This window comes from Branchiostoma floridae, chromosome 5, assembly GCF_000003815.2.
Source record: "Branchiostoma floridae strain S238N-H82 chromosome 5, Bfl_VNyyK, whole genome shotgun sequence".
Classification (NCBI taxonomy): Eukaryota; Metazoa; Chordata; class Leptocardii; order Amphioxiformes; family Branchiostomatidae; genus Branchiostoma; species Branchiostoma floridae.
In genome coordinates, this window is record NC_049983.1 from 27,982,280 (window position 1) to 28,008,887 (window position 26,608).

The window sequence follows — 26,608 nt, forward strand, 5'->3', positions numbered from 1 at the left end:
TCTGTACCGAGCAGAAGTGAGTACATAAGTTACAGGTGTTTGAGTCGGATCGAAGTCATCAGGCGACAGGACCGATTTGACAAACAAAAGCTATTTCTACCAAAGGAATAATAACAATGGGAAAGCTTCTTTTAAATGATTATAAAAGGTTGATATTCCGCTACTGAACCACTTCATCAGGGTGACAGGATAGCTCTTCCTTAACATTTTCTGTGCTAGATTCTCACTTGACAAGAATGAACTGGACAAAACTCCAGTGATATTAAATATCGCTAGAATTGCTCCTGGCTCCCGCTGACGGAACTGCAGCTGCCCAGTTGTAGCTGTGATGTTTTGCGGCGGATGCAGGTGGCGGGAATCCGGCCTCCCGCTTAGTTTCGTGCTGAAAAGAGAAACGACACTTTGATAAGATTCAAAACGATGTATAGGACCAACATTTCCCCCAAGGATATTCTACAGCAGTCCCCTTGATTTTAGTTTGCGAGTTTCACAAATAAAACAGCGAGTGATTGATTAGTGAGTGAGCGGGTTAGTGACCCTTAGTGCGTGCGCGACTGAGCGTATAACAGTGACTGAATGAGAGTGAGTAAGTCAGTGAAAGAGACCGGTTGAATGAGTGTGTCAAATGTGGACTACAGCAGTTACAAATCATTTGATGGATTTATATCAATGATAGCTTTAGATTTGCATGACATACCTGGAGCGACTTGGCAGATGAAGCAATACTTCCTGTTACAGGGCCAGCTGGACCACTTGCCTTTCCGATGTGCGGAGTAAGAAACGCAGTCAGCAATGCCATAAAAATGAGAAGGTTCTCCCGGAGCCCACGAGCTGTAGTCACCAAGTGCAGAACCGTCCATCCACTCAAACTTTCCCTCTGCGCGCTGACGGTGCAGACCGATCCAGAAGTACCACCTGTCGCTCACGGACTTGGACAAGGAGACCAAGAAGTCGTTGGTCTCGGCGTCTCGGGGCATGGCGAGGGTGCCGCCGTCTTCACGACAGGCCGTGGCCGCATCGCTGAAGGTCTTCACTGTGTTGATCACCTTGTAGCAGATTCCACGCCACATTTTGTAATCTTCGGAGCATGATACTGTAAGAAAAGTTTGCATTAAAAAAATTTAAAGGAAGAATATTTAGGACGAATATTTACTGCTTTTCTTACATAATTAGAAAACATTTCTGTAGAATTAGTGATCTTCCGAATCATCATTATTCTGTATCATCTTACTTTATTTCAGAACACCTATCTTTTGCAGTAAATTCACGCGTATTAAGGAGCCGACTACAGCAAATGTACAAAAGCTGGCAGAGAAATGAAATTGCTAAATAATTACACATACAGCTCTTGTCACGTGTCGGAATGAGTGCCTTAGCCGGTCCGGCAGGGCTTGGAGACTGGGACATCCCTGTTGGACCGGGCGGCCCGACGGGTCCCTTCAGCCCTCGGGGCCCAACTGGACCGGGCGGCCCGACGGGTCCCTTCAGCCCTCGGGGCCCAGCTAGTCCAGTCGCCCTGTCCTTTCCCACAGGGCCAGGTGGGCCCATGGTTCTCTTTTCTCCGGGAAGACCAGCTGGTCCCATGGCTCCCTTTTCTCCCGGAGGGCCAGCTGACCCCATGGCTCCCTTTTCTCCCGGAGTGCCAACTGGTCCCATGACTCCCTTTTCTCCGGGAGGTCCTGATAAAGTACAACTAATATTACTAACTATGTAAAGAAATCATGTTATACAAGAATCAGAGGTGGGTACCGGTACGGTGTACCGGTACAAAACCTGTTTTTCTTATCGGACCGGTCCAGAAAAAACGGACCTGAAAAAAATCGACGGACCAGATGTTGGACCTTTTGGAAAAAGAATAGATTATATGATCAGGCATTCACACGTTTTGGGGCTTACGGGTCGAGGAAAATAAGAGCGAAGTAGAGTAGACTCTATAGTCATTTCTACCAAGTTGTACAGTCAATAGTACAAAGGCAGTTGGATTTTAAAACGCCAGTGGGAGTCGAATACTCCACAAAGGCAGATTTTCTTTGAAGCGAAATGGGGTTCTGAATCATGGACCTGAACCGGACCTGGACCTGAATTTTCTGCACCGGTACCACAAGAATTGAAAAGAAGTTAATTGAAAGAAAAACATGCTGTCTTTTTCAATCGAGAGTTTCTGAAGTCATTCCAACTTGCCTGGCGTCTTGCTCATCTCGTGAAGACGCTTCTCCAAGGCGGCATACATGTTTTGCTGGATGTCCAGGTCGCGTTTCAAGGCGATAGAAAGTTGGGATATGTTGTCCAGGTCGCACTTCAAGGCGTCAAAGGTGACAGACAGTTCCGATATTTCCTAAAGACGATTCAGGATGTCAGACTTGTAAACATGACAAACTACAGAAGAAGGATTGAAAATCTAAATATTCTTGTGCGACACGAGGAAAAACTGCTGTCGAGGAAAGGAGAATAATATAGTATTCTACACAGCAAAGTGTTCACCTTTTTATTGATGAAGGTCAGAGGGGCGAGCCCGACAGCGACTAGGCCCAGCAGCACGGCAATGCCGGCCGCCAAGTAGTAGCGGTGGGAGCGGATGAAGCTACAGAGAGCACGGCGGCCGCTTGGTCCTCCCGGATTTGTGCCGTCTGTTGGAAATAGTTACTTATTTAATTTCACTTGAGTCTCTTCTTAACATAATTACTTATTCACTTTACTTTGGTGAAGCTCCTGAACGAACCAGACTTCTTTTTATCCTTCATCAGGGACTTCAAGGTCTCAATGAAGTCGAGCTTCGGCTTACCTCGTCTTCCTTTTCCTTTTGTAGGTTACAAATGAGAATGATTGTGAAGCTAGAGTCCATTGCATGTCAGGGGGGGGGGGTTAACCATTATTTGTAATAACTTAGGATCTATTTGAAGAATGTAAAAGAATATTCAAGCCACAATAGGTATACATTTCTAAAAAGTATTAAGAGTTGAATCTCTTAAAATTCTTTTAAATATTTTAGAAACATTCGGAAGGTGATACAACAGCTCTGTTTACAATAATTTTGAATCATGTATGCGATTCCTTCTCTTTTTTTAGACATGTCTAGAAATAGCATTTGTAACATTTGGCAAATGGTAGAGCTGGGTTTTTGACCTAATGAAAGTAATACCTATTGTATGTTTGTGTATATTTTTTTTATTTCTCTGCTAGAGTCAGGTTGGTTCTTGTGGAGAGCCATAGATGCATACACCGCAAAGAAAGATTTCCAAACAATATTTGTAATAAGTTGGGTATATTTGAAGAATATAAAAGAATATTCAAGATACAATAGTTCTACATTTATCAAAATTTAAATATTCTTTGAAACATTTTAGAAACAATCTGAAGGTGGCACACATAAGCTCTCCATTTGCAAGAATTTTGAAACATCTATGCGTTCCTTCTCTTTTATCTATGCGTTCCTCACTCAACTCGGAGTACCCACCCTTGAATCCAGGAGAGAACACCTTTGCAAGAAATTCGGACTGAAACTCCTGATCTAAGCCTTCAGAGACTGGCTTCCCCCATCCCGGGGTGAAGCCAGTGGGCGGCTAACGCGGACTAGCCACAAACTGAACTCTATATACACATGAACTGAGCGCTACTGCAACAGTTCGATACCTTACATTACTATTGTATTGAATAAGGAATTGTGACCGTCAGCACGAATATCTTGTTGCTCATTTTAATGTTGATATATAATATCTTCCCTGCCCGCGAACCCATTTACAACATGTTACCAAAATGATTTTAAAAAATGGTAAATAAATTGGTAAAATGCTGTTTCAATTTTTTTAGAAACGCTTGAAATATCCTATTCCACACCATGAATGTTTCTTTTGCAAAACTGGGAAAAGCTTAAGAAATTCGAAATAGCGTTCGAAATATTTCATCCAGTCTGGTACTGTTACAAAGAATTGAAAACATTTTTTTCAATATTGACAATCCTGTATCTTTATCAACATAATTGTGCCATTATTTAATTGTCAGAACCGTTTATTCGTCTTTACAAAAATGTCCTTTGTCAGACGGATGTCAGAAGTTCATGACGCCGATGTAAGAACGCTGCTGTGTCCGCAGTAGAAGTTGTTTATATGTGATGTGTATATACTAAGCAGTTGATCGGGGCAAATACCTCCCCCCCCCCCCCCCCGTATATGTAAAATCATAGCGGTATCATGACAGCCATTGTTGTACCTGTCAGTTGATCAGAAATGATACAAGAAACAAATCATATCTGCAATATCTCAGATTGCTATGTTTATGAAGGTTGGGCATCAAAAAATACGGAAATTAAGACTTCGCGTAGAACTCACCTGTACCGTATGAATCTAAACATGACTTACATATAAGTGACATTTGCATACCATCGATATCCTTACATATTAAACCGTTTTTCTAGTTAGATGTTCTCGTATTGAATTGCTTGTGCCAGTTTATCTAGTGACGCGATCAGAAGAGTTATGGAAGTCCAGATGTAAATCTCCGTTATTATCCTGTTGTAGTGATTGGATTATATTTAGATATTCTGCAGCTAATTGCACAGAAACAAGCATTCAAAGTATTATTCTTGAGAGGCAAGCTACAAAAACGTCATCTACCTGCAGACGTGCTCGTGTACGTGGCGTCAGTTTTCACGGCCTCGGCTTCTTCGTACGTGTCTGTAGACGTTTCTTGGTCTCCTTGCCACTCGTCAGCACTGTTGCCATGGCGGACACGCCCGTGGGAACCACCCTGATGGACAGGAGGGGGTTGGGACGGCGGCTCGCTAGTTTGGCGGCTACCGGGGCCTGAGGAAGGGGTCCGGACGGGCTCTGCTTGCTCGTACATTTCTTCTGTACTGCGACAGGCGAAGAGTGCGCAGTCTACAACAGGCAAATACAAGGTGCATGAATATGGAAAATGGCATCACGATTAGTCTGGAGAAGCGCTGAATCTTCTGCCCATATATGAAAGGATCAGCGGGGTATGACGCAAGTAGAATTTGTTTTTGTTTTTCTTCAGGTTGCCGACAAATCTTGGGTGGAAAACTCTGCCCACGCACTGCAAACTTTGAGAGTGGGGCAGGGATGAGGATGGATATGAGTCAGCAAAAACATCATCCTTTTCCCAACGAGTATCACAACAAAGAGATAGCAGCTGTTAATGATATTGGAATAGCTGTACAAGTAATCATGGATGCGGATAATTACCAGTCTTCTGTCGTAGATCCGGTAAAAGATGAGTCCCACAAGTATGAGAAAAGCCGTGTGGCAGTATCTGCTGAAGGTAGAGGCTGAGGATGAACCAGTAAGTGGAAAAGACGACCCTCAGTCATATATAGATTATATATACATTCATACATAAGAGCAGCGATTTACTTGGATATTGACATAATAAGGCAAGTCAAATGGTGTCATGCAGACAAGTTGTAACAAGTACAGCTTGCTCGCACATCTGTGCTGCACTCTGACAGGCGAAGTCTACAACAGGCAAAGTCAAGATGTTTGAATATGGAAGAAGATACCGCGATTAGTCTGGGAGAAGCGCTGAAACTCCTGCCCATATATGGAAGGATCAGCGGGGTATGACGCGGGGAAAATGACATTTTGTTTTTCTGCAAGATGCAGATATTTCTTTGAGTACTGCCCACGCACTGCAAACTTTACAACCAATATCATGTCGCGATAAGTCTGAGAGATGCGCTGAAACACTTGCCCTTATATGGAAGGATCAGCCGGGTATAACGCAGAGCGAAGCTGTTTTTGTTTTTCTGCAAGTTGCAGACAAATCTTCTGGCTGAAACCTCTCCCCAAGAACTGCAAACTTGTCATCCAATGACGAGGATTATGGCATTATCCGACTTCAGAGTGTCGTTGTAAACGCGAAACAAGCTCGGTAGACCTAGGAGTGACGCTTGTTCGGTAGTGCTTTCTGTTGAGCCGCCTCCCAGCTACTTTCACAGCGAGTATTCATGACCAGAAAAGGCGGGTAGACAACGTGTATGATGACGTCGTCACTCCGTCATGAAGACCGCATAGAATTACAGGTTCAAAAATGAATACGGTGTTATTCCTCGTTCTCCGCCCCCTAAACCCTGCTTAAAAAATCTGCAAGCAGCTGTCCATGGTGCTGATACTCCACAGGGAGGCAGGGATGAGGATGGATGTGGGTTTGTGAAAGATTGTCCTTTTTCAACGAGTATCACAACAGCGAGACAATAGCTGCTAACGACACTGAAGCAGATCTACATGTAATTAATCATGGGTGTCGATGATTACGTGTTTTAGGAGCAGATCCAGAGAAAAACGACGCTTATTTCCACATGTATGAGAACAGCAACTCGGTAATAGCATCGAAGAATGTCAGGGCAATTCCTTCAATTATCCTGTATTCAGCTGTGTATAATTTAATAGTGGATGGAAGCTTCAGGTAGATAAGTGTATGTATCAGTTTATCTCATTGTACCAGATTATTTCAGCGAAGATTTAGGACTTATCATTATAACATTTGGGATATTACCAAAGCCGATACTGCTCAAAGGAGGCCATTTTTTCTAATGTACCTGTTGTGTGATATACTGAAATATCCAGACCAATCAGACAGAGCTGTTTTATTCTCCTTTCTATGCTTTGCACCATACATGTATTTCATTAGGGAAGGATCTTAGATGTACTTTAACTGTTACGATTAAAAGTATCTGTGACGTATTTGGCCATTTTGCGTGTTCATTGCTCACCATGGCCACTGATAGTGCACCAGGATACGTCATTTTGCCATCACCATCTGTTGTAGTCTGCATCTGCAGCCGACTGATGGCTGATGCTGTACTAAACAATCAGACAGTCTTGTAATATTTTCATTCAAACTATAACAGGAGAATGATGAAGATAAAGTATAGGATGTACCACAGCCTATTAAGCAGACTCATCTGATGTGAGCTCGATCTATACAGCACATTGTACCATTGACAGGCATTTATATTACCCGTAGCATAGTTTATATCTTATATATCGTCTACAAGTCCGGTTAAGAACATAAATGGTTCAAGGATTCTAGGTTCAAGGATTAAAGAATATGTTGTTATACACACAATCGAAAGAACCCGATTCATGTGAACCTCTACAAAAAATGTAAGTTGAGGCATCAGAACATAGGAAATTCCATTCTGTCAATATTATGCAAAGGATACTACATATGTAACTTGTACATAACATCTGACTTCTGTTGTTGGATGCCATTTTGTTTTATATGCAAACGGTACCCAGTTTGGAATATGAAACAGTCCATGGATTTGCAACTTTTCTAAAGGTACCAGAATGTACAGAACAGGGTACTAGAATGAACTTGAACAATTTTAAATCAAGTAATAGTGTATGCTCACAATAACTGGTGTAAATATGCTACTGTAAAAGAAGAACTATGCTTAACAAAGTTTAACATAGACAATATCTTAAGAAGCATAGTTGATTTTAAATATCAGTAAGTAGATAAACGATGTAATGTTGTAAGGCTGTCAACCTGATTGTATTTTCCAGTACAATTCAGTGCATGTGTTTGTGTGCACTGCGAAACTGTAAAACATTGTATGTGAAATAATAAACCAAATCATCATCATCATCATCAATGTCTTATGGATTGAAAAAAAAATTAAAGATGGAAAACTTACTAGTAATCTCTATGGTACACAAATGTTTCGTCACTGCGGTTATGTTACATTGGAGACATGACGAAGGGTGCTTGTTCAGTTTACATTCTGGATTTAACTGAGCTGACGTCACACCTGACATAGATCTCTATTGAACACGTCTATTCCACAGTAACATGAATTGCGTAAGAATATTTCCGTCCCAAGCACAAGTGACTACATAACTCATTGTTTTTGAGTTGGACTGAGATCTTGGCAACTGAACTCATTTCACACACAAAAATGTTCCTACCAAACAATTAACAACAGGACATATCCGTTTGAATCTTCTAAATGGTTATTAAGGTTTATGTTCTGCTACTAAACTGCTTCAACAAGGTGGTGGGTATAAGTATTTTGTGCTAGATTCTCACTCAACAAAGATAAACTGAAGATCGTGATAGCGTCAATAGATCTGCCTCCTGACGCCGACTGACGGAACTGCAGCTGCCCAGTTGTAGCTGTGATGTTTTACAGCGGATGGCAGAGAACAGATGAACAGTGGTGGCGGGAATCCGGTGTCCCGCTCATCCTTGTGCTAAAGAAAGGAACGAAACTTTCATAAGATACAGGCGCGCGTGTGAATTTTCAATTTTCGCAGATGAACCGGGATGGACAGAGTGAGTGACTAAATGAGTAAGTGAGTGAGTGAGTGAGTGAGTGAGTGAGTGAGTGAGTGAGTGAGTGAATGACTGGGTAAGAGAGTGAGTGAGTGAGTGAGTGAGTGAGTGACTAAATGAGTAAGTGAGTGAGTGAGTGAGTGGGTAAATGACTGAGTGAGTGAGTGAGTAAATGACTGAGTGAGTGTGAGTGAGTGATTAAATGACTAAGAGAGTGAGTGAGTGAGTGAGTGAGTAAATGACAGTTAATGACTGGCAAAGTAGGAAGTAAGACAGATCAGTTGAGTTAAAGGTAATCTCCAAGCAGATCCTACGGTGCCATAAGATAGTATCAAAGCTGGCCAGGGACTATAGCCGGCTAAGGGAGTCAAACTGGCATGGGGAGTTTGATACTATACATAACGCACCGTGGATCTGGTTCGAGATTAAGTTGAAGGGTCTAATGAGTACTAATGTGTGAATTGTTGAGTCAGCGCGTGAGTGAGTTAGTGTGTGTGCATGCGTGAAATAGTGAGGGATTGAGTAAGTGATTGAATGGGAGTGACTGAATTAGAGTGAATATGTAAAAGAGTGAATGGGTGATTGAATGAATGAATGAATGCAAATTCATGGAGTGAGTGAGTGAGTGTGTGAGTGTGTGAGTGAGTGTGTGAGTGAGTGAGTGAGTGAGTGAGTGAAAGAGATTAGTTGAATGAGTGGGTCAAATGAGTACTACAGCATTTCCATGTCATTTGAATTTATCTCGTTGATAACTACACTTGACATACCTGAAGCGACTTGGCAGATGAAGTTAAACGTCTTGTGGCATTCCCAGTTGAACCACTTGCCTTTCCGATGTGCGGAGTAAGAAACGCAGCCACCGTCACCATCCGGTTGTCCCAGATACCAAGAGTTGTAGTCTCCAAGTGCAGAACCGTCCATCCACTCAAAGCTTCCTTCTTCGCCCTGATCGTGCAGGCCGATCTAGAAGGCATAAACGCTCACGGACTTGTACAAGGAGACAAGGAAGTCGTTGGTCTCGGCGTCTCGGGGCATGGCAAGGGTGCCACCGTCTTCATGACAGGCCGCGGCCGCATCGCTGAAGTTCTTTAGTGTGTTAAAGGCCTTGTAGCAGATTCCACGCCACGTAGTGTAATCTTCGGGGCAAGATACTGTAAGAAAAATTTGCCTTTAAATCGGGATATTTAGGACGAAATGTGCACTGCTTTTCTTATATGATTAAAAACAATTTCTTTGGAGTTAGTGATTTTCAGAATCCACACGATTCTGTATCATCTAACTTTATTTCAGAAGACCTATCATTAAACACACGACTGCAGGAAATGTACGAAAATTCAGAGGAATAGAATTGCTAAAGAATTACACATACATCTTTCGGCGCGTGCTGGAATGAGCGCCTAACCTGCATGTTCAACCGGTCCGGCAGGGCTTGGAGACTGGGACATTCCTGTTGGTCCGGCCGCCCCGACGGATCCCTTCAGCCCTCGGGGCCCAACTGGACCGGGCGGCCCGTCCTGGGACTCAATGTCTCCGTTTTCCCCAGGATGTTCGGGTGGCCCGGTCGACGAAGGGCAAGCTGTCCCCATGGCCCCCTTTTCTCCGGGAGGTCCTGATAAAATCCACCAACAATTACAACATCTACTCGAACTCATGTATTACAAGCAGGGGTGAGTACTGGTACGGTGTACCGGTACAAAACCTTTTTTTTTCGTTTATTGCACCGGTCCGGAAAAAACGGAACTGAAAAAATTCATTAAACCTAATTTTGGACCTATATTGGAAAATGAACAGATTATATGATCAGACATTCACACATTTTGGGGCATATCGGTCGAGGAAAATGACAAGAGTCTATAGTCATCTCTACCTAGATTTCGGTCCATCGTACAGAGGCAGTTAGCCTTGTAGGATTAGAACGCCAATGGGAGTGGAATACTCCACAAAAGAGATTTGTTTGTAGCAAAATGGACCATGTTTTGAGTATCGTCCATTCATACTGAAACGGACCTGGACCTATATTTTCTGTACCGGTGCCAACCCCTACTCAGAATTATTGTACGGTAGTATATTTGCACATGCTGTTAAAAACTAGAGTTTATCTTTTACATTTTTTAGGTCATTGCTACAGCTACTTGCCTGGCGTCTTGCTCCTTTCCTGAAGACACTGGACCAAGGCTGCACTCAGGTTTCGCTCGCTGTCCAGGTCGCGCTTCAAGGCGTCAACAGTGATGGTCAGTTCCGATATTTCCTATAGACGGTTCAGGATGTCAAACGTCAACATAAGATGGACTAAAACATAAGGGTAACTAATCTTCATATTCAATTAAGACCATTATGTCCAAGAAACATAACGCGGAAAGTATTTTAGAAATCAATGTTCACCTTCTTATTGATGACTGTCAGAGGTGCGAGTCCCACAGCGACCAGGCTCAGCAGCACGGCAATACCGGCGGCCATGCAAGCAAGGTGGGGGCGGATGCAGCCACAGAGAGCACGGTGGCAGTCTGTTGGAAATTAGTACGAATGAATGTATGATATCTTATTAAAAACGCCCAGGCTGCGTAGGCTTATCACTCGTTTTCATTGAAATGTAAAAATGGCATTTTTTGGTCGAAAAATAAATTATCTTTATTTTCAGTGAAAACTACCTGGTTGTTTACAAAAATTCCTCTTTAAACCATAGCCCCAAAATGGCGAATTATTATTTTCGGTTCCCATTCGTGATGATGTCATCCATATGACCCAGAAATCTGTTTTATATTTCTTTCATGCCCATCTATCAATATTCGTTACGGTTTCATTTTGTCTTAATTCATTAATGAGATAACGAAGAAGAAACGTTGGTACGTTTGAACAACAATATACTTCTTCGGAAAATAGAAACAGGAGCTTAACTGTGAAGCTGCTAAAATCGAGCTTACATCAGCGGCATGTAAATCTTCAGCATGAAACGTCAGTCCACAAATTACAAGCTTTTCTGTTAGAACCCGTGTGCCCAATAGAATGTGAATATTGTTTTGTACAAGCAATGAGGTTGCCTTTTTTCAACCTCCTTGGTGCAAGCGATGCGTTTTGGAAGCTTTAGGTCTAAAAAAAAACTTTAAAATGCACATTGGTCTATGTGGTACGTTATACTGTCCTTGGTTTGACAAGCAGTTGATCAGAAAACAACATGCCCCGCCCCTGTAGCACCATATCTGTAAAATCACATCTGTATCAATTATTTTCGGAATTCATTCTTCTGCCTATATGCCAGATCTTCACCTCATTAATTGTGTCAATATGTTTTTTTGTTGTTGGCTAGACCAAAAACAAATAATGTAAATATATATGCAACCAACAAATCGTATTTGAAACATAATTGCATTTCTTTCGAATAACATAATATTGGTATTGCACAAGCATCTTTACAGCAGTACTGAGTCTTAAAGGGTTACAGATCAGTAAGCTACCTGCAGACGTGTAGGTGGTCCCATTTAAAGGTGGCGGCAGATCTACGTCATTCATTGTCTCGGCTTGTCTTACGTGTCTGAATACTCTCCTATGTCTTCCTGCCGACTGTCAGAAGCGCCGTTACCATGGCGGACACGCCCGCGGGAACCACACCGATGGGCAGGCGGCGGCCCGCTGGTTCCCACCTCCCCCTGGGGTGACTCCTGCTGCCGCCCCACCCTACGAAAGACGGCGGCAGATCTTCATCCTTGATTGTGTAATACACTCTCTCTGCTTCTGCGTACGTGTTTGGAGAAGCTCCTTGGTCTTGTTGCTGCTGGTCAGACGCGCCTTTAGGCTGATGGACAGGAGGGGGTTGGGACGGCGGCCCGCTGGTTTGGCCGCTACCCGGCCCTGACGTCCGGACAGGTTCTACTTGCTCGTGCATCTGTGCTGCACTGCGACAGAAAAACACTGCGAAGCCTAGCGCAGGCAAAGAAGGTCAAAAGATGCATGCATATGGATTATTATGTGTCGATTGGTCTGTAAAAGCGCTGAAACCCATTGTATGGAAGCGGGGCGAATGACTTGTTTTTCTGCAAGCGGCAGACAATTTTCGAAGAAACGTCAGCCCAGTGTTTTTGTCCCCTTTTCAGTGTTTTGGATACAAAGGTGCAAATCAAATTGTATACAAGGCATACAGAGTAGTCAACGTTTGGCGTTAGTAGACGTTTGTACTGGTCTGAAACATATCTCAATTCTACTGCATCAGACATAATATTGTTCATTGTACAATACCCAGTGTTTGTTTTACTGATTCAGCGGAAGACCAGTGTATAGTGTAACAGTAGATGGAATCATCAGGAACAGCTTCTAGGCGCATGTACCAGACGGTTTCTAATGCACCTGAGCAAGGAGGTTATAAATTACTGTCTCGCGAATTTATAATTACTTTGACTTGATTCACAAGAATTTATGTACTTTTAAAATAATTACTGTATACTGCGGGGAACAATATAGGCATATTTCCCTCCCCGACAACCTTCGTTTGTCAATTTCAGCGGTCAGCATATTCAGGGGTGCCTAAGCATTTGCACGAAACTTATGAGTTTCTTACGAATATTATGTGATTCGCACGAATCACTATGCGAAAACGCACGAACCTTATGAAAATCACACGAATCACTATGCAAAAACGTACGAACAATATGTGATACGCATGAATCACTATGTGACACACACGAACCTTATGTGATTTGCACGAACCTTATGCGAAATCAGCCGATTACTGCCCGGGTCACGTGACAGGCGGAGCGGTATTTTCAAGATGGCGGCTTCGATCTTTAGCGACGGAAAAATACGATGTGACGCGCAGAAATGAAGAAAAAGAGTATCTCACATGTTTGTAATCACGTTTTCGTAATGGTATATGTCCATTCAATACTTTGAAATAAAAATATCACGGGTAGAAACGCTCAAAAAGTGAAAAACACGCCTTTTCCCAGCGGCGCCGTTTTGCAGAAAGTTCCTTCAAATTACGGTTCAAGCAAATCACGTGATTCGTGTGATTTTCATAAGGTTCGTGCGATTTGGCATAGTGATTCGTGTGTATCACATTAGATTCGTACGAATCTCATAAGGTCCGTGCAAGTACTTAGGCACCTCCGGTATTTCTTTTGGTCGCCATGACCAAACCCAAGGCATGCCGGTGTGTTCTCTCCGGGTTAAAGAGCAATGACCACCAATCATGTCTTCCCTATCCTTATAATCCATTTAATGGCAAAAAGAAGCTGTCAAAAGTCACCTACCTGACGTTTCGTTCTTGAAAAACTAACATTGAGAGGGTAGCCCGGCTTCTAAAATGTCCATTCTCAACTTTTCGGAACTTTCTGACCGCTGGAACACATGTGATTTGCATCCAAACGCAACCTGGTGACCTTTGACCCCATCTGGCACTACAATGACAGCTACATAACAAACTTTTTTCTAGTGTTCCAGGCACCCAAAAAAGGCTTAAAAGTCTGGTTTTTCGACATAATAAAAAACCTACAACCCTTACCTGTAGAATACAGCTCCAAGATGCCAACATTTCTAAAGAAAAACACATCTTCTGATACTTTTAAAAATCAATCCTGTATGGACTCACCGGGGACCTTCTGCGCAGCCGTCAATTAGGGTCATTGCCCTAAAGGTCATCCTGGGCCTCTCGGCAAGGGTCACGGCAAGGGTCACGGCAAGGGTCACGGCAAGGGTTACGGCAAGGGTCACGGCCGGGTTCTGGAGCAGCGTTTCCTTTCATTTCGTTATTTATACTGAAGACATCAGATCTAGATTCAGATTCAGCTTTATTGGTTCTTGGCATGGCAAATGACATTATAAACGTCACATGAAATGCGCGAAAGAATTACATTTCATAAAATCTTAAAAGTTGTTACAATTCACAAACACACATAATCACATTTAGTTTAAAAACCTAGACATGACGAGAAGTGTTTGTTCAATTGTCATTTTACATGTTCAATTTTAATTGTACATTTAACTCTGACACGAAGTACATCCGACATAAGACATGTCTAGTCCCCAGTAATTTGAGTGGGGCGAAATTAGTGTAAGCTAATTTCTGTACGAAGCAAAAATGGGTACAACGTAAGGGGTTTAACCTGGACTGACGTCATCAGGCAACTTGACAATAAAGAACTTTCCTACCAAGCATATAACAACAAAAAAAGCTCAGTTTTAATGCCTTAATTTAAAGTTCATTTTCTGCTACTGAACTTTTTTAACAAGGTGGGGGTTCTCTTTCACTCAACAAGGATGAACTGGATACTGGTGATAACATCGATAGAACCGCCTCCTGGTGCCTGCAAACGGAACTGCAGCTGCCCTGTTGTAGCTGTGATGCTTTACAGCGGATGGCAAAGAATCGATGGACAGTGGTGGTGGGAATCCGACCTGACGATTATCCTCGTGCTGAAAAGAGAAACGAAACTTTGATATGATTCAAAATATATGAATTTGATGATGATGATGATGATGATGATATGAATTTGAGTAAGTGAATGTACAGTAGTAGCGCCTATCCTCGTGCTGAAAAAAGGAACGAACCTTTAACAGGATGCAAACTATGTGGATTAACGATTTGGTGAGTGAGTGAGTGAGTGAGTGAGTGAGTGAGTGAGTGAGTGAGTGAGTGAGTAAATGACTAAGTGAGTTAATGACTGAGTAAATGATATCGGTTGAGTAAAAGTGTCAAATGAGTACTAAGGCTGATCCATGCCATTTGATAGATTTCTAGCTTCACATGACGTACCTGGAGCGACTTGGCAGATGAAGTAGCCATTCCAGTGACATGGCATATTGAACCACTCGCCTTTCAGATATGAGTAACCGACGCAGTCACCACTGACACTCGGTTCTCCCGGTGCCCAAGAGTTGTAATCACCAAGTGCAGAACCATCCACCCACTCAAAGCTTCCCTCTGCGCGCTGACGGTGCAGGCCGATCCAAATAAACCAGCTGTTGCTCACGGACTTGTACAAGGAGACCAGGAAGTCGTTGGTATCAGCGTCTTGGGGCATGGTGAGGGTGCCACCGTCTTCACGACAGGCCGTGGCCGCTTCGCTGAAGGTCTTGACTGTGTTGAAACCCTTGTAGCAGATTCCACGCCACATGATGTATTCTTCGGGGCAAGATACTGAAAGAAATTAACTCGCATTAACTCGTGGAATATTTCTAACTAGCTAGATAATGCTTTCTTCTTTCTTCCATACTTATCAATGTTTGCTGAGTTTTCTAAATCAATACAGTATATGTATCATTCTGTAAAATCTGTGCATATGCAGAGTAAGTAAGAATAATCTATGCTTTATCATTTAGTCTACACCTATAGAACAGTCAATTACAGCAAACATATACAAATGTGTAAGCCTAAAGGTGTAGCACAACCAGTTTTCGACACGTGCTGGAATGAGCGCCTCACCTGCATGTTCAGCCGGTCCGGGCAGCCCGACGGGTCCCATCAGCCCTCGGGGCCCAGCTGGTCCGGGTGGCCCGTCCTTTCCCACAGGGCCAGCTGTCCCCATGGCTCCCTTTTCTCCGGGAGGGCCAGCTGGCCCCATGGCTCCCTTTTCTCCCGGGGGTCCAGCTTGTCCCATGACTCCCTTTTCTCCTGGAGTTCCGGGTGGTCCTGATAAGGTACAATTACATTACGAATGGCACTAAAAAATTAGGACTCACAAGTTAAGTATTGAAAAAAGGATAAAGAAACATTCTGTCCTTTCGCATCGTAGGTTTCTAAGGTCATTCCAACTTGCCTGGCGTCTTGCTCATCTCGTGAAGACGCTGCTCCAAGGCGGCATACAGGTTCCGCTCGTTGTCCAGGTCACGTTTCAAGGCGTCAAAGGTGACGGTCAGTTCCGATATTTCCTAAAAACGGATCAGGATGTCAGACTTGAAAACATAACAAGCTACAGAAGAAGGTTCGAGAATCTTAATATTCACTTAAGGAAAGAATTGAAATGCTGCGGAAAAGGATGGAGACTTTACAGTATACCTTCTTATTGGTGAAATAAGTCAAAGGAGCGAGTGCCACAGCAAGCAGGCCCAGCAGCACGGCAATGCCGGCGGCCATGGAGCCTCTGTGCGGGCGGGTAAAGCTAAAGGGAGCACGGCGGTCACTTTCTCCATCCCGAGACGTGCGTTCTGTTAAACAAAGTTAGTGATTTTTATCATTATCAATTTCACTTGAATCTCTTATCAACATATTCAAAGTACACTACGGAGTTTTTGGCATTATCCAGCTTTGCAAAAGACGATGGAAATAGACTAAAACGTTCATTTAAACGTTTTTGATGAAAAAATAGCAGGTAGTTACGAATTCTAAGGGTAAATAAGCTAGTTATTCTTGATCTGGTCATAGGGTGCGCCATCTTGGATTTTGGCCGATTACGTCATCAAATTAGTAGTTATTCATATCTAATTGCGAAAGATATTGTAATCACATAGGATTTTATTTACGTAAGAACATCGCAGTAATATGGAAAAACATGAACAATACGGAAAATTGTCCGCAGGCCTCAAAAGCACTAACAGACGACCCCCCCCCCCCCCCACACACACACAAACGTCTGAATAGGGTTAAGCGGTGACCCAAGAAGAAAAATATCATTTAAGATGGTGTCATTTCTTAAGTTAGTAATGGCGTTCATCGTTTCTCAGCCTGGGCTTTTTTTCCTTTTTTATTTTTTATTTTAAATCTTAAAACTAATTCTGAAGCTATGATGTCATGGTGCCTAATGCCATGAGCTCCTAGTTCCATATTTTCAACATAATGGTGCCATGATAGTCCAGGGATACAGGGTACGGAAGACTCAGTTGTTGGGGCCGTCACGACCGTGCCAGGCAGGGCGTTCATTGCGGAATTGTGCAGGGAAAGAATGAATACTTGTATGTGTCTGTAGGAGCATGTTTGGGTTAAAACTAACATTCATGACTCTCCCTGGTACGCCTCTGGACAGGTTTGATTACACACACGGTGTTGATATTAATGTGTTTGAAATTAACTTGAATAGATCATATCGACATGTTTCACAAATATTCTGATTGCACACGACAAAAGAGGTATTATTAAGGTAAAAGGACAAAAGAGTCTGTTACCTGCAGATGTGTACGTGGCGGAACGTTTCACGGCCTCGGCTTCTTCGTACGTGTCTGTAGACGTTTCTCGGTCTCCTTGCCACTCGTCAGCACCGTTGCCATGACGGACACGCCCGCGGGAACCACATTGATTAACGGGAGGGGGATGGGGCGGCGGCCCGCTGGTTTGGCCGCTATCGGAGCCGATAGAAGGGGTCCGGACGGGCTCTGCTTGCTCGTACATGTCTACTGTACTGAGGCAAGCAAACAGAGCGTGCAGTCTACAACAGCCAACGTCAAGATACATGAATATGTAATATCATATCGCGATTGGTCTGGAAAAGCGCTGAAAGTCAAGCCCTTATATGGAACGATCAGCGAGTGTGCCGCAAGGCGAATGTGTTTTTCTGCAAGTTGCAGACAAATCTTCGGGTTGAAACCTCTCCCCACGCACTGCACACTTTAAACCAATGGCGAGGCCGACGGCTTTATCCGGTTTCGGAGTGTCGTGGTAGAAGTGAAACTACTTCGGTAGTTATAAGCGTGATCCTTATTTGGTAACCCCAAGTGTCCGCTGTTCAGCTGCCTCCCAGTACTTTACAGCCAGTATTCATGACCAGACAAGGTGGTAAACAGGGCAGATGAAGAGTACGATTACGTAGTCACTCCGTCATGGAGCCCAAAAACAGGTACAGGCCACGGAGAGCAGCTAGGCAGGTTCGAACAACGTTCGAAGAGGTTATACCTCTGTGAATAGTTTCACCCGGTTGGTACGTCACTGTATGAAGTGACTCTGTTTACAGAGCCATTGCTTAACACAACGTACTGTCACCGAAACGCCGGTATGAATAAAGCAATAGGTTATGGTAACAGTCATGTAACAGCAGCTGCCAAACATGTCAGGGAAATTCCTCCAGTTATCTTGTATGTTGATGAAGATAAATCAGTAAGTGGAAAAGACGACCCTCAGCCAAATATACAGCGTAAGAAAAAGATTACCCTCGGTCATATATCTATACGAGAACGGCCATGTAGCTGTCTACAATATACTGGAATATTCAGGCAAAGCAAGTCAAGTCATGCCATGCAGACATATTTTATTATTTCTATGTACAGCACTATACATGTATTTGACTGAATATCGAAGGATCTTAGAAACTGTACAGAAATTGTTCATATTGAAAGTGCCTGTGACGTATTTGGCCTTTATACTTGTCCATTGCACACCATGGCCACTGATGGTGCACCAGGAGACGTAATCTTTGCCATCACCATCTGCTGTAATCTGCATCTGCAGCCGACTGGTGGCTGATGCTGTACTAAACATCGGACAGTCTTGTAAACTACTGCAGGAGAATGATGAAGATAAAGTATAAGATGTACCACATTCTATTAAGCAGACTTACTGATGTGCTTGATCCATAGCACAGTATACTGACATTTGCATTACATGTACAATATTGTATCTTATATAAGTCAAGGCCTTCATCGACATCCGATGGACGAACGTCATATATCGTCTACATTGAAATCAGCTACGTCTGACATAGATCAATTCTATTCCCCAGAAGCGTGAGTGGAGCGGGATGGATGAATTTGTGCAAGCTTATTTCTATACCAACCATCAATGGGTACATAACTCACAGGTGTTTCAATTGGTCAAAGACAGACGAAAATGCTTTTCCTTCCAAACAAGTAACAACAGGGCTGGCCCGTTTAAAGCCTCTCAATGATTACTGGACGTTTACTTCCTGCTACTGAAATTCTTCATCAAGGTGGTGAGATTGCTCTTCCATAACGTTTTTTGCATAGCCGCGCGAGCGGCAATGCCTTATGCCAGCTTTCTTCCATGGATCCATGGACGGACCTTTTAACCCAGCCCTTCCAAAGCCCCTTCCAAAGGCACTTCTTTCCTTGCCGAGTTTCATTGCTTAGTTAGACAATGGTACATTCCAGGCGAGTATTAAAACTCTCTTCTAGACGCATGTTACTGTATGTGGTCCAGCGTAATAAATCTACGCTTTAACTCACCATGTTTATATAAAGATATGTCACAAATTGCATCAGAAGGAACTTATTTTGTAATGAAAAATAATGCATATTCATTGTGGGTCAAAAAGTTTTACAAAACCTGTTTAATGTGCCAATAATTCATGTGACATAAATTATGATAATGAGGTAAATTTCCAATATCCCCTTTTGCTGCATTTCCTACTGAAGAAGCTAGGTGTCGCTCTCAGCAGTTCAGTCATAAAATACGCGGCAATGCACAGCTTTTCTTAAAAGATTTCTTGTTTTGTGTGTGCTGGATTCTCACAAGAAAAGAATAACCTGGATACTCGTGATAACATCAACAGAACCGCCTCCTGGCGCCTGCTGACGGAACTGCAGCTGCCCAGTTGTAGCTGTGATAATTTGGGATGAAACATCAGCCCACGAATTGTAAACATTTCCAAAGTACCCGAGTGTCTTATCACAAAAATTTAAGATATGCAAAATTTACTTCCAAAGTACCCAGCGGATGGCAGAGAACGGATGAAGAGCGGTTGCGGGAATCCGGCCTGTTGGTTATCCACGTGCTGAAAAGAGAAACGGAACCTTGATAATATTCAAACGATGCGAATTCACCAAATTCGCCGATAAACAGCAATGATGATTTATATATATATATATATTTTTTCTATTTTGCTTTTTGTACAGACTGGGACAATGTGGCACTGCACTCAAGTTTTGTAACTTATATTAACAGTGCCACATACACGGTACAGACAGAGGGTACCCATTTTTACACCTGAGTGAAGTGAGGAAGGTCGTGTAAAGCCTTTCCCAAGGCCACAACGTCGGGGCGTGGCACGGCGGGGATCGAACTCAGAACCTCTAGGTTCCGAGCCGAACTCTCTACCAGTTGCGCCACGCCCGACGCCATGATTTATATTTGGTGGTGGCAATTTCGCTTGCCGTTTATTCCCCTGCTGAAAAGAGAAACGCAACTTTGCTAAGATTCAAATTATGTGAATTTGGAATTTTCACAGTTTAATAGAGATGATTTGATATTCGAATTCGATTTAAAAAAAAGAGTAAATGAATGGCTGAGTGAGTGAGTGAGTGAATGAGTGAGTGACTATGAAAGCAAGATAGATATCGATGTTCATATATATACATTTTTGTTTCACAAAAATGAATTTATGCCTACCTTCTCGGCCGTTATAGTTATTCAGAAAGAACCCATAATCACTCCACACTAAATGTTTCTTGGTGGGAATACCAGCAACTTTTATTGACTGGCATAAAGCATAACAAATACGACAAACTTTACAAACCAAAATGGAAATAATTTTGCACAAATTGTCATGCCTGACATATACGATCATTACACTTATTGTGTATCTGAAAATGTTTTACAAACGTTGTAATATTATAACCAACAATCAATCACGATTTTTCCACCCGCCCCGCCTACAACAAATTAGCATTCGTGCAAAGTTGAATATACTTGCAGCAAGAATGGTAAGGTTACTCCGGCAAAAGAAGAAATAACGATATGGGCTAACGAGTCCAACAGCGAAGCATAGAAATCACAGCTTGGCACATGAATAGCTATGTGCCCAAGTTAAGTCAGATTGCCGCAATGTTAACAACAACGATAACAAAACAAACACTCTGGCAATATTAAAATAACAATAATACCCAGTAAAGCCCTGTAGTATAACACAGTAATCATTGCCAGGAATATGCTAAATGTTTAAATTTGACTAATGTACCTCATGTCCTAACGTGTCTCAAAATCAAAGAGCCTGTGTCTAGGATACTAAGACCCAATAAGTATCCAGACATAAACAAGGAACAGCGAAGATAATATAAGTTGGCACTTGCCACACTTTAAACTTACCAGGTTATTTCTTTAGCTTTGAAAGCAACTATCTAGGAGTCAACAACAGGCTAACCAAATGGATAACCATAAGTATAAATATGAACAAATGCTAGGGAACTGAATGCACAAAACTTACGTAAGAGTCTATTATGGAGCAAAAGGTGTACATGTCACAGGTTCTGGGCATTTAATATACCGCGAGATGGTTATTAATATGATCTGTAAAGTAACAACGTGTTTCTTAGATCTTCTTCCGTTCTCAGTTAGGTTATGTCAACTGTATCTAGAACATATGCATATGTAACTATCCATATAGCAAGTACGTTAAGGATAATGACACATATCTTGATAAACAACACTTATGCAAATAATACATGGCCGTTCACCACTATACATCACAAAAATAAGTGTACTACAGTGTCATAGAAAAGTATGACCAGGAGAAACATGTTTTAGCAATCCTATCAATTGGATCTGTTTCAAGGCTGATGAAAGATGTAGTAGTTCTTGAATGGTAACCCTACACTCCTGCAATTTATCAATGGACAGTCGTGCCCCCAATATTAATCAGTGTAGTAAGGTCGTTGTTGTTTTTGGATGAGTTTTTCTTCTGCCTGTGGTACTCCCACATCCTGATCCCTATCACTGGAAACTGTAAGATCACGTTCATAAGATGCGTATGTGCTATTATCGAACATAAAAACATCAGTAATATAAGTGGGATAACATATGTTCAACTTCCTTACTGCTATCCAATGAAGCGCGGTGCTAACTGTTACAACGATGGCACGTGCGCAAGACGTAAAATATCCCACGGGCAAACACCAAATGTAATAGTAACCGTCCTTAAAGAAGAAACCTAACAGATGTCTGCTGGTAACACTCCCAGCAGGCTGGTCCTACATGTCCTTCACAAATCACCCCATTTATAGAGCTGGGCAGTAGGCCTGCTGGTAACCTACCTGAGTTATACGTTCTCACAGGTAAATAAAAATAAGAAAATGGACTGAGTCATACGGTCGCACAGCCATAAATAACCTGTGAGTTATACGTTCTCACAGGTAAATAAAAATAAGAAAATGGACTGTGAGTCATACGGTCGCACAGCCATAAATAACCTGTGTTAACCCTTCAAGCAGGTGGCACAGGTAAATAAAAATAAGAAAATGGTCTGTGAGTCATACGGTCGCACAGCCATAAATAACATGTGAGTTATACGTTCTCACAGGTAAATAAAAATAAGAAAATGGACTGTGAGTCATACAGTCGCACAGCCATAAATAACCTGTGTTAACCCTTCAAGCAGGTCGCACAGGTAAATAAAAATATGAAAATGGACTGTGAGTCATACGGTCGCACAGCCATAAATAACCTGTGTTAACCCTTCAAGCAGGTCACAGGTAAATAAAAATAAGAAAATGGTCTGTGAGTCATACGGTCGCACAGCCATAAATAACATGTGAGTTATACGTTCTCACAGGTAAATAAAAATAAGAAAATGGACTGTGAGTCATACGGTCGCACAGCCATAAATAACCTGTGTTAACCCTTCAAGCAGGTCACAGGTAAATAAAAATCACCTGCCGAACAAACCTTCTGGGAACTGAACTGTTACATTTTTACTACTTGAATTCTTCGTTTCTTCTCAGGCGACACCAACTTTTTAGGGGGTGAAATCACACCAGTGGCTATAATGATCTCCCAATCGGTTAAGCACCATGAAAGTTGTGGTGCATATTTTTTTAAACATTACAGGGGTTGTGAAAAATGAAGGAACCAGTGATGTTGTCTAATTTGCTCCATATCAAGTCATAAAGGCAGGCGACAGCATTTTTTATATTTCAATAAGAACGAGCCTAATGTGTCCGTGCCTTTGTTTCCACCCTGTAGACAGTCTGGGATTTCTAATAAATCTATGTATTTATAGGGTACAATTCACCCTTGTAGCTACTGGGATGGTCACAGTAGGGAATACTTCCTTGGTACTTTACCCAGGGAACACGGGATTCCTGTTTAAGAGAATGGTCTAAGAGTCACACAGTCATAGAGCCAAAATAACCTGTGGTAACCCTCCTATCAGGTCGCACAGGTAAATAGAATAAGAGAATGGTCTGTGAGCCATACGACCACACAGCCAAATTATACATGTAAGTCCTACTTTCGGACAGGTAAATAGAATAAGAGAATGGTCTGTGAGCCATACGACCACACAGCCAAATTATACATGTAAGTCCTACTTTCGGACAGGTAAATAGAATAAGAGAATGGTCTGTGAGCCATTCAGCCACACAGCCAAAATATAACCTGTAAGTCCTACTTTCGCACAGGTAAATAGAATAAGAGAATGGACTGTGAGTCATACGGTCACACAGCCAATATATAACATGTGAGTCCTACTTTCGCACAGGTAAATAGAATAAGGGAATGGTCTTTGAGCCATTCAGCCACACAGCCGAAATATAACATGTGAGTCCTACTTTCGTATAGGATAATAGAATAAAAGAATGGTCTGTGAGTCATACGGTCACACAGCCAATATATAACATGTGAGTCCTACTTTCGCACAGGTAAATAGCACAAGAGAATGGTCTGAGAGCCATACAGCCACACAGCCGAAATATAACATGTGGGTCCTACTTTCGCATAGGTAAATAGAATAAAAGAATGGTCTGTGAGTCATACGGTCACACAGCCTAAACATAACCTGTGAGTCATACTTTCGCACCGGTAAATAGAAAAGAAGAAAAATGGTCTGTACGGTGACACATTTTAAAATTAACTTCGCAGTATTGAGTCAACGATCAGCCATGAACAAATACTAACTGTGAGCCATACGGTCACACAGCAGATCTTTATGATAAATAAACCAGGTCCCATAACGGGTAAAGAGCATGACCTGATATTGAGCTAATTTCATGATGTATAAACCCAAGGAGGTTAAAAAATATCATAACAGGCAAAAACCTGACTAGTTACCGGCAAGAAATTATTTTCGAATTAAAAAGAAACAAAATATGATACAAAATAATCCACAATAATCAGCTAACCAAACTCACTCGGGACTGGGTGGGAGGGCACAAAAACATGCGATTAACTCCCCAATTCGGGCGTGGAGCTCGGGGAATTTCAAACTGCCCTTCTTCTATCTCTGTCAAGAATGATTCAGCGTTCGAATCTCTGAACACTGCTTGTTTGAAGGGCGCTGATTGGTTGTTCGAAAAGAACTTCGGTTTGATGCTTGGCCCCTGTAACGTTGGGCCAAATCAAAATATATATCGGCCGTCACGTCCGGCCTAAATTTTTATTTTTGTTTCACAAAAATGAATTTATGCCTACCTTCTCGGCCGTTATAGTTATTCAGAAAGAACCCATAATCACTCCACACTAAATGTTTCTTGGTGGGAATACCAGCAACTTTTATTGACTGGCATAAAGCATAACAAATACGACAAACTTTACAAACCAAAATGGAAATAATTTTGCACAAATTGTCATGCCTGACATATACGATCATTACACTTATTGTGTATCTGAAAATGTTTTACAAACGTTGTAATATTATAACCAACAATCAATCACGATTTTTCCACCCGCCAATGGAGCGATAGCGACGAAAACCCCCCCAAAGCGAGCCGCTAGGCGATTTAGAAAGGCCAGTAAGGTAGGCATGAACAAAATGATGATCCCTGGAAACGTGACCATCAGATTCAGATACCCCTTTCCACGATACTGTGCTGTTTCTCTCATGAACAAATAAATGCCATACAATAAGCACTCATAAACACCGGATAGTGAAATTACCCCTCCTGATTTACCTTGTTTCATTTATGCACAATGTCAAAATTTTGAAATCCACTCTGTGGTACTTCTGTCGTCACTGTTAAACAGTTACCATCTATGACATTGCTTGAATGCTTGAAAGTCCTGAATTCCATTTTTCTCGGCAGGATTTATAACGTTATAGATTCTATGCAAAGTTTTGGAATCGTGTTGATACATAAGATAACGTTAGTAACGGCACGGAACTTTAATCGGATACTTTTCAAAACCCATCTGTCAGTCAAAAACTAGCTCCGGTATGCAAAATATTTTCAGTGCTTTACAAAATCGGTAAGATATACGACTTAAAACCTTGTTAAGTTTGAGCCCATAAAGATTGCAAATTGCAACGACAAGTTAATCAATCTTCCGGTATGTTTTCAAGCCAATAAATTAAATTCGTGGGAGAGGGGCAGCGTTTGGAGTTTCAAGAAATTATACTTTACATCCTCACATTACACTTTTATCATCACAGAGAATATAAAACAAATTAATAAAATGTCCGTCTAAGGCAACCGATATGCCCTGAAGTGTCCTTCATTCAAGTACATCTCCAGTCTTTGTCAATCTAAATTGGGCGGAAATCAGAACACGTGCCATTTTGAATCATGCCTCAGCACGCCATTTCACCCCTATTATTGAAAATGCTCACATCCAAAAGCTAGCAATATGGACCTCACGGCCATACCAACAGCCCCCACGTGGGGAACGTACAGTAGAAAGTTTGTAATGTGTTATTCGAACCCTATTTGATATTAAACACCTGTATGCAGTTCCCTCATCCTGACTAGAAACGTTCAGATAAACACCAAATCGCAGTTATACTATCATTGACTTAACAGTTTTCAGTCAAGTAAATCTGTAAAAAGTTTCGTGAAGACTCTATGGCCTTTTCGTCACCCACGCTGACAACAGTTCTTTTTAACACAAACAATCGTCTGCTGTTTGCTTCCCGTCTTGCTACTAGTAGACTAGTGACTGAGATAAACTGTGAGTGAACACAGGCTACATACCCCAATACTTATATGGATAAAAAAGGAAGACCTGGGGCATCAGTGTACATGTGCCCGGAAAGTTTCCAAACTCATATTGTGGAAACGAACGTTACCAATGTCAAGATACGAATATCTCACTTACCGCAACAGTGTACGCTAACGTTCAAATCCAGCGCTGTAAATTCCCCCAAAGAGACGATTCACAAAACAACAAAAGATAAGATTAACTCACAAACACAAAAACATGCGATTAACTCCCCAATTCGGGCGTGGAGCTCGGGGAATTTCAAACTGCCCTTCTTCTATCTCTGTCAAGAATGATTCAGCGTTCGAATCTCTGAACACTGCTTGTTTGAAGGGCGCTGATTGGTTGTTCGAAAAGAACTTCGGTTTGATGCTTGGCCCCTGTAACGTTGGGCCAAATCAAAATATATATCGGCCGTCACGTCCGGCCTAAATTTTTATATAGCGAGAGAGACCGGCTGAGTGAGTGGGTCGAATTAGTAAAAAAGCTGTTCCATTTCAATAATTCCATCAAAGTAGCTTCACATGACGTACCTGG

General features: G+C 42.1%; 1 protein-coding gene across 2 annotated transcripts in view; it reads right to left on the bottom strand.

The window, feature by feature from the left end:
- The window catches only part of LOC118416894 (neuronal pentraxin receptor-like), a 626,618-nt gene that overhangs the window by 164,101 nt on the left and 435,909 nt on the right, over positions 1-26,608 (bottom strand). The window lies entirely within an intron of this gene.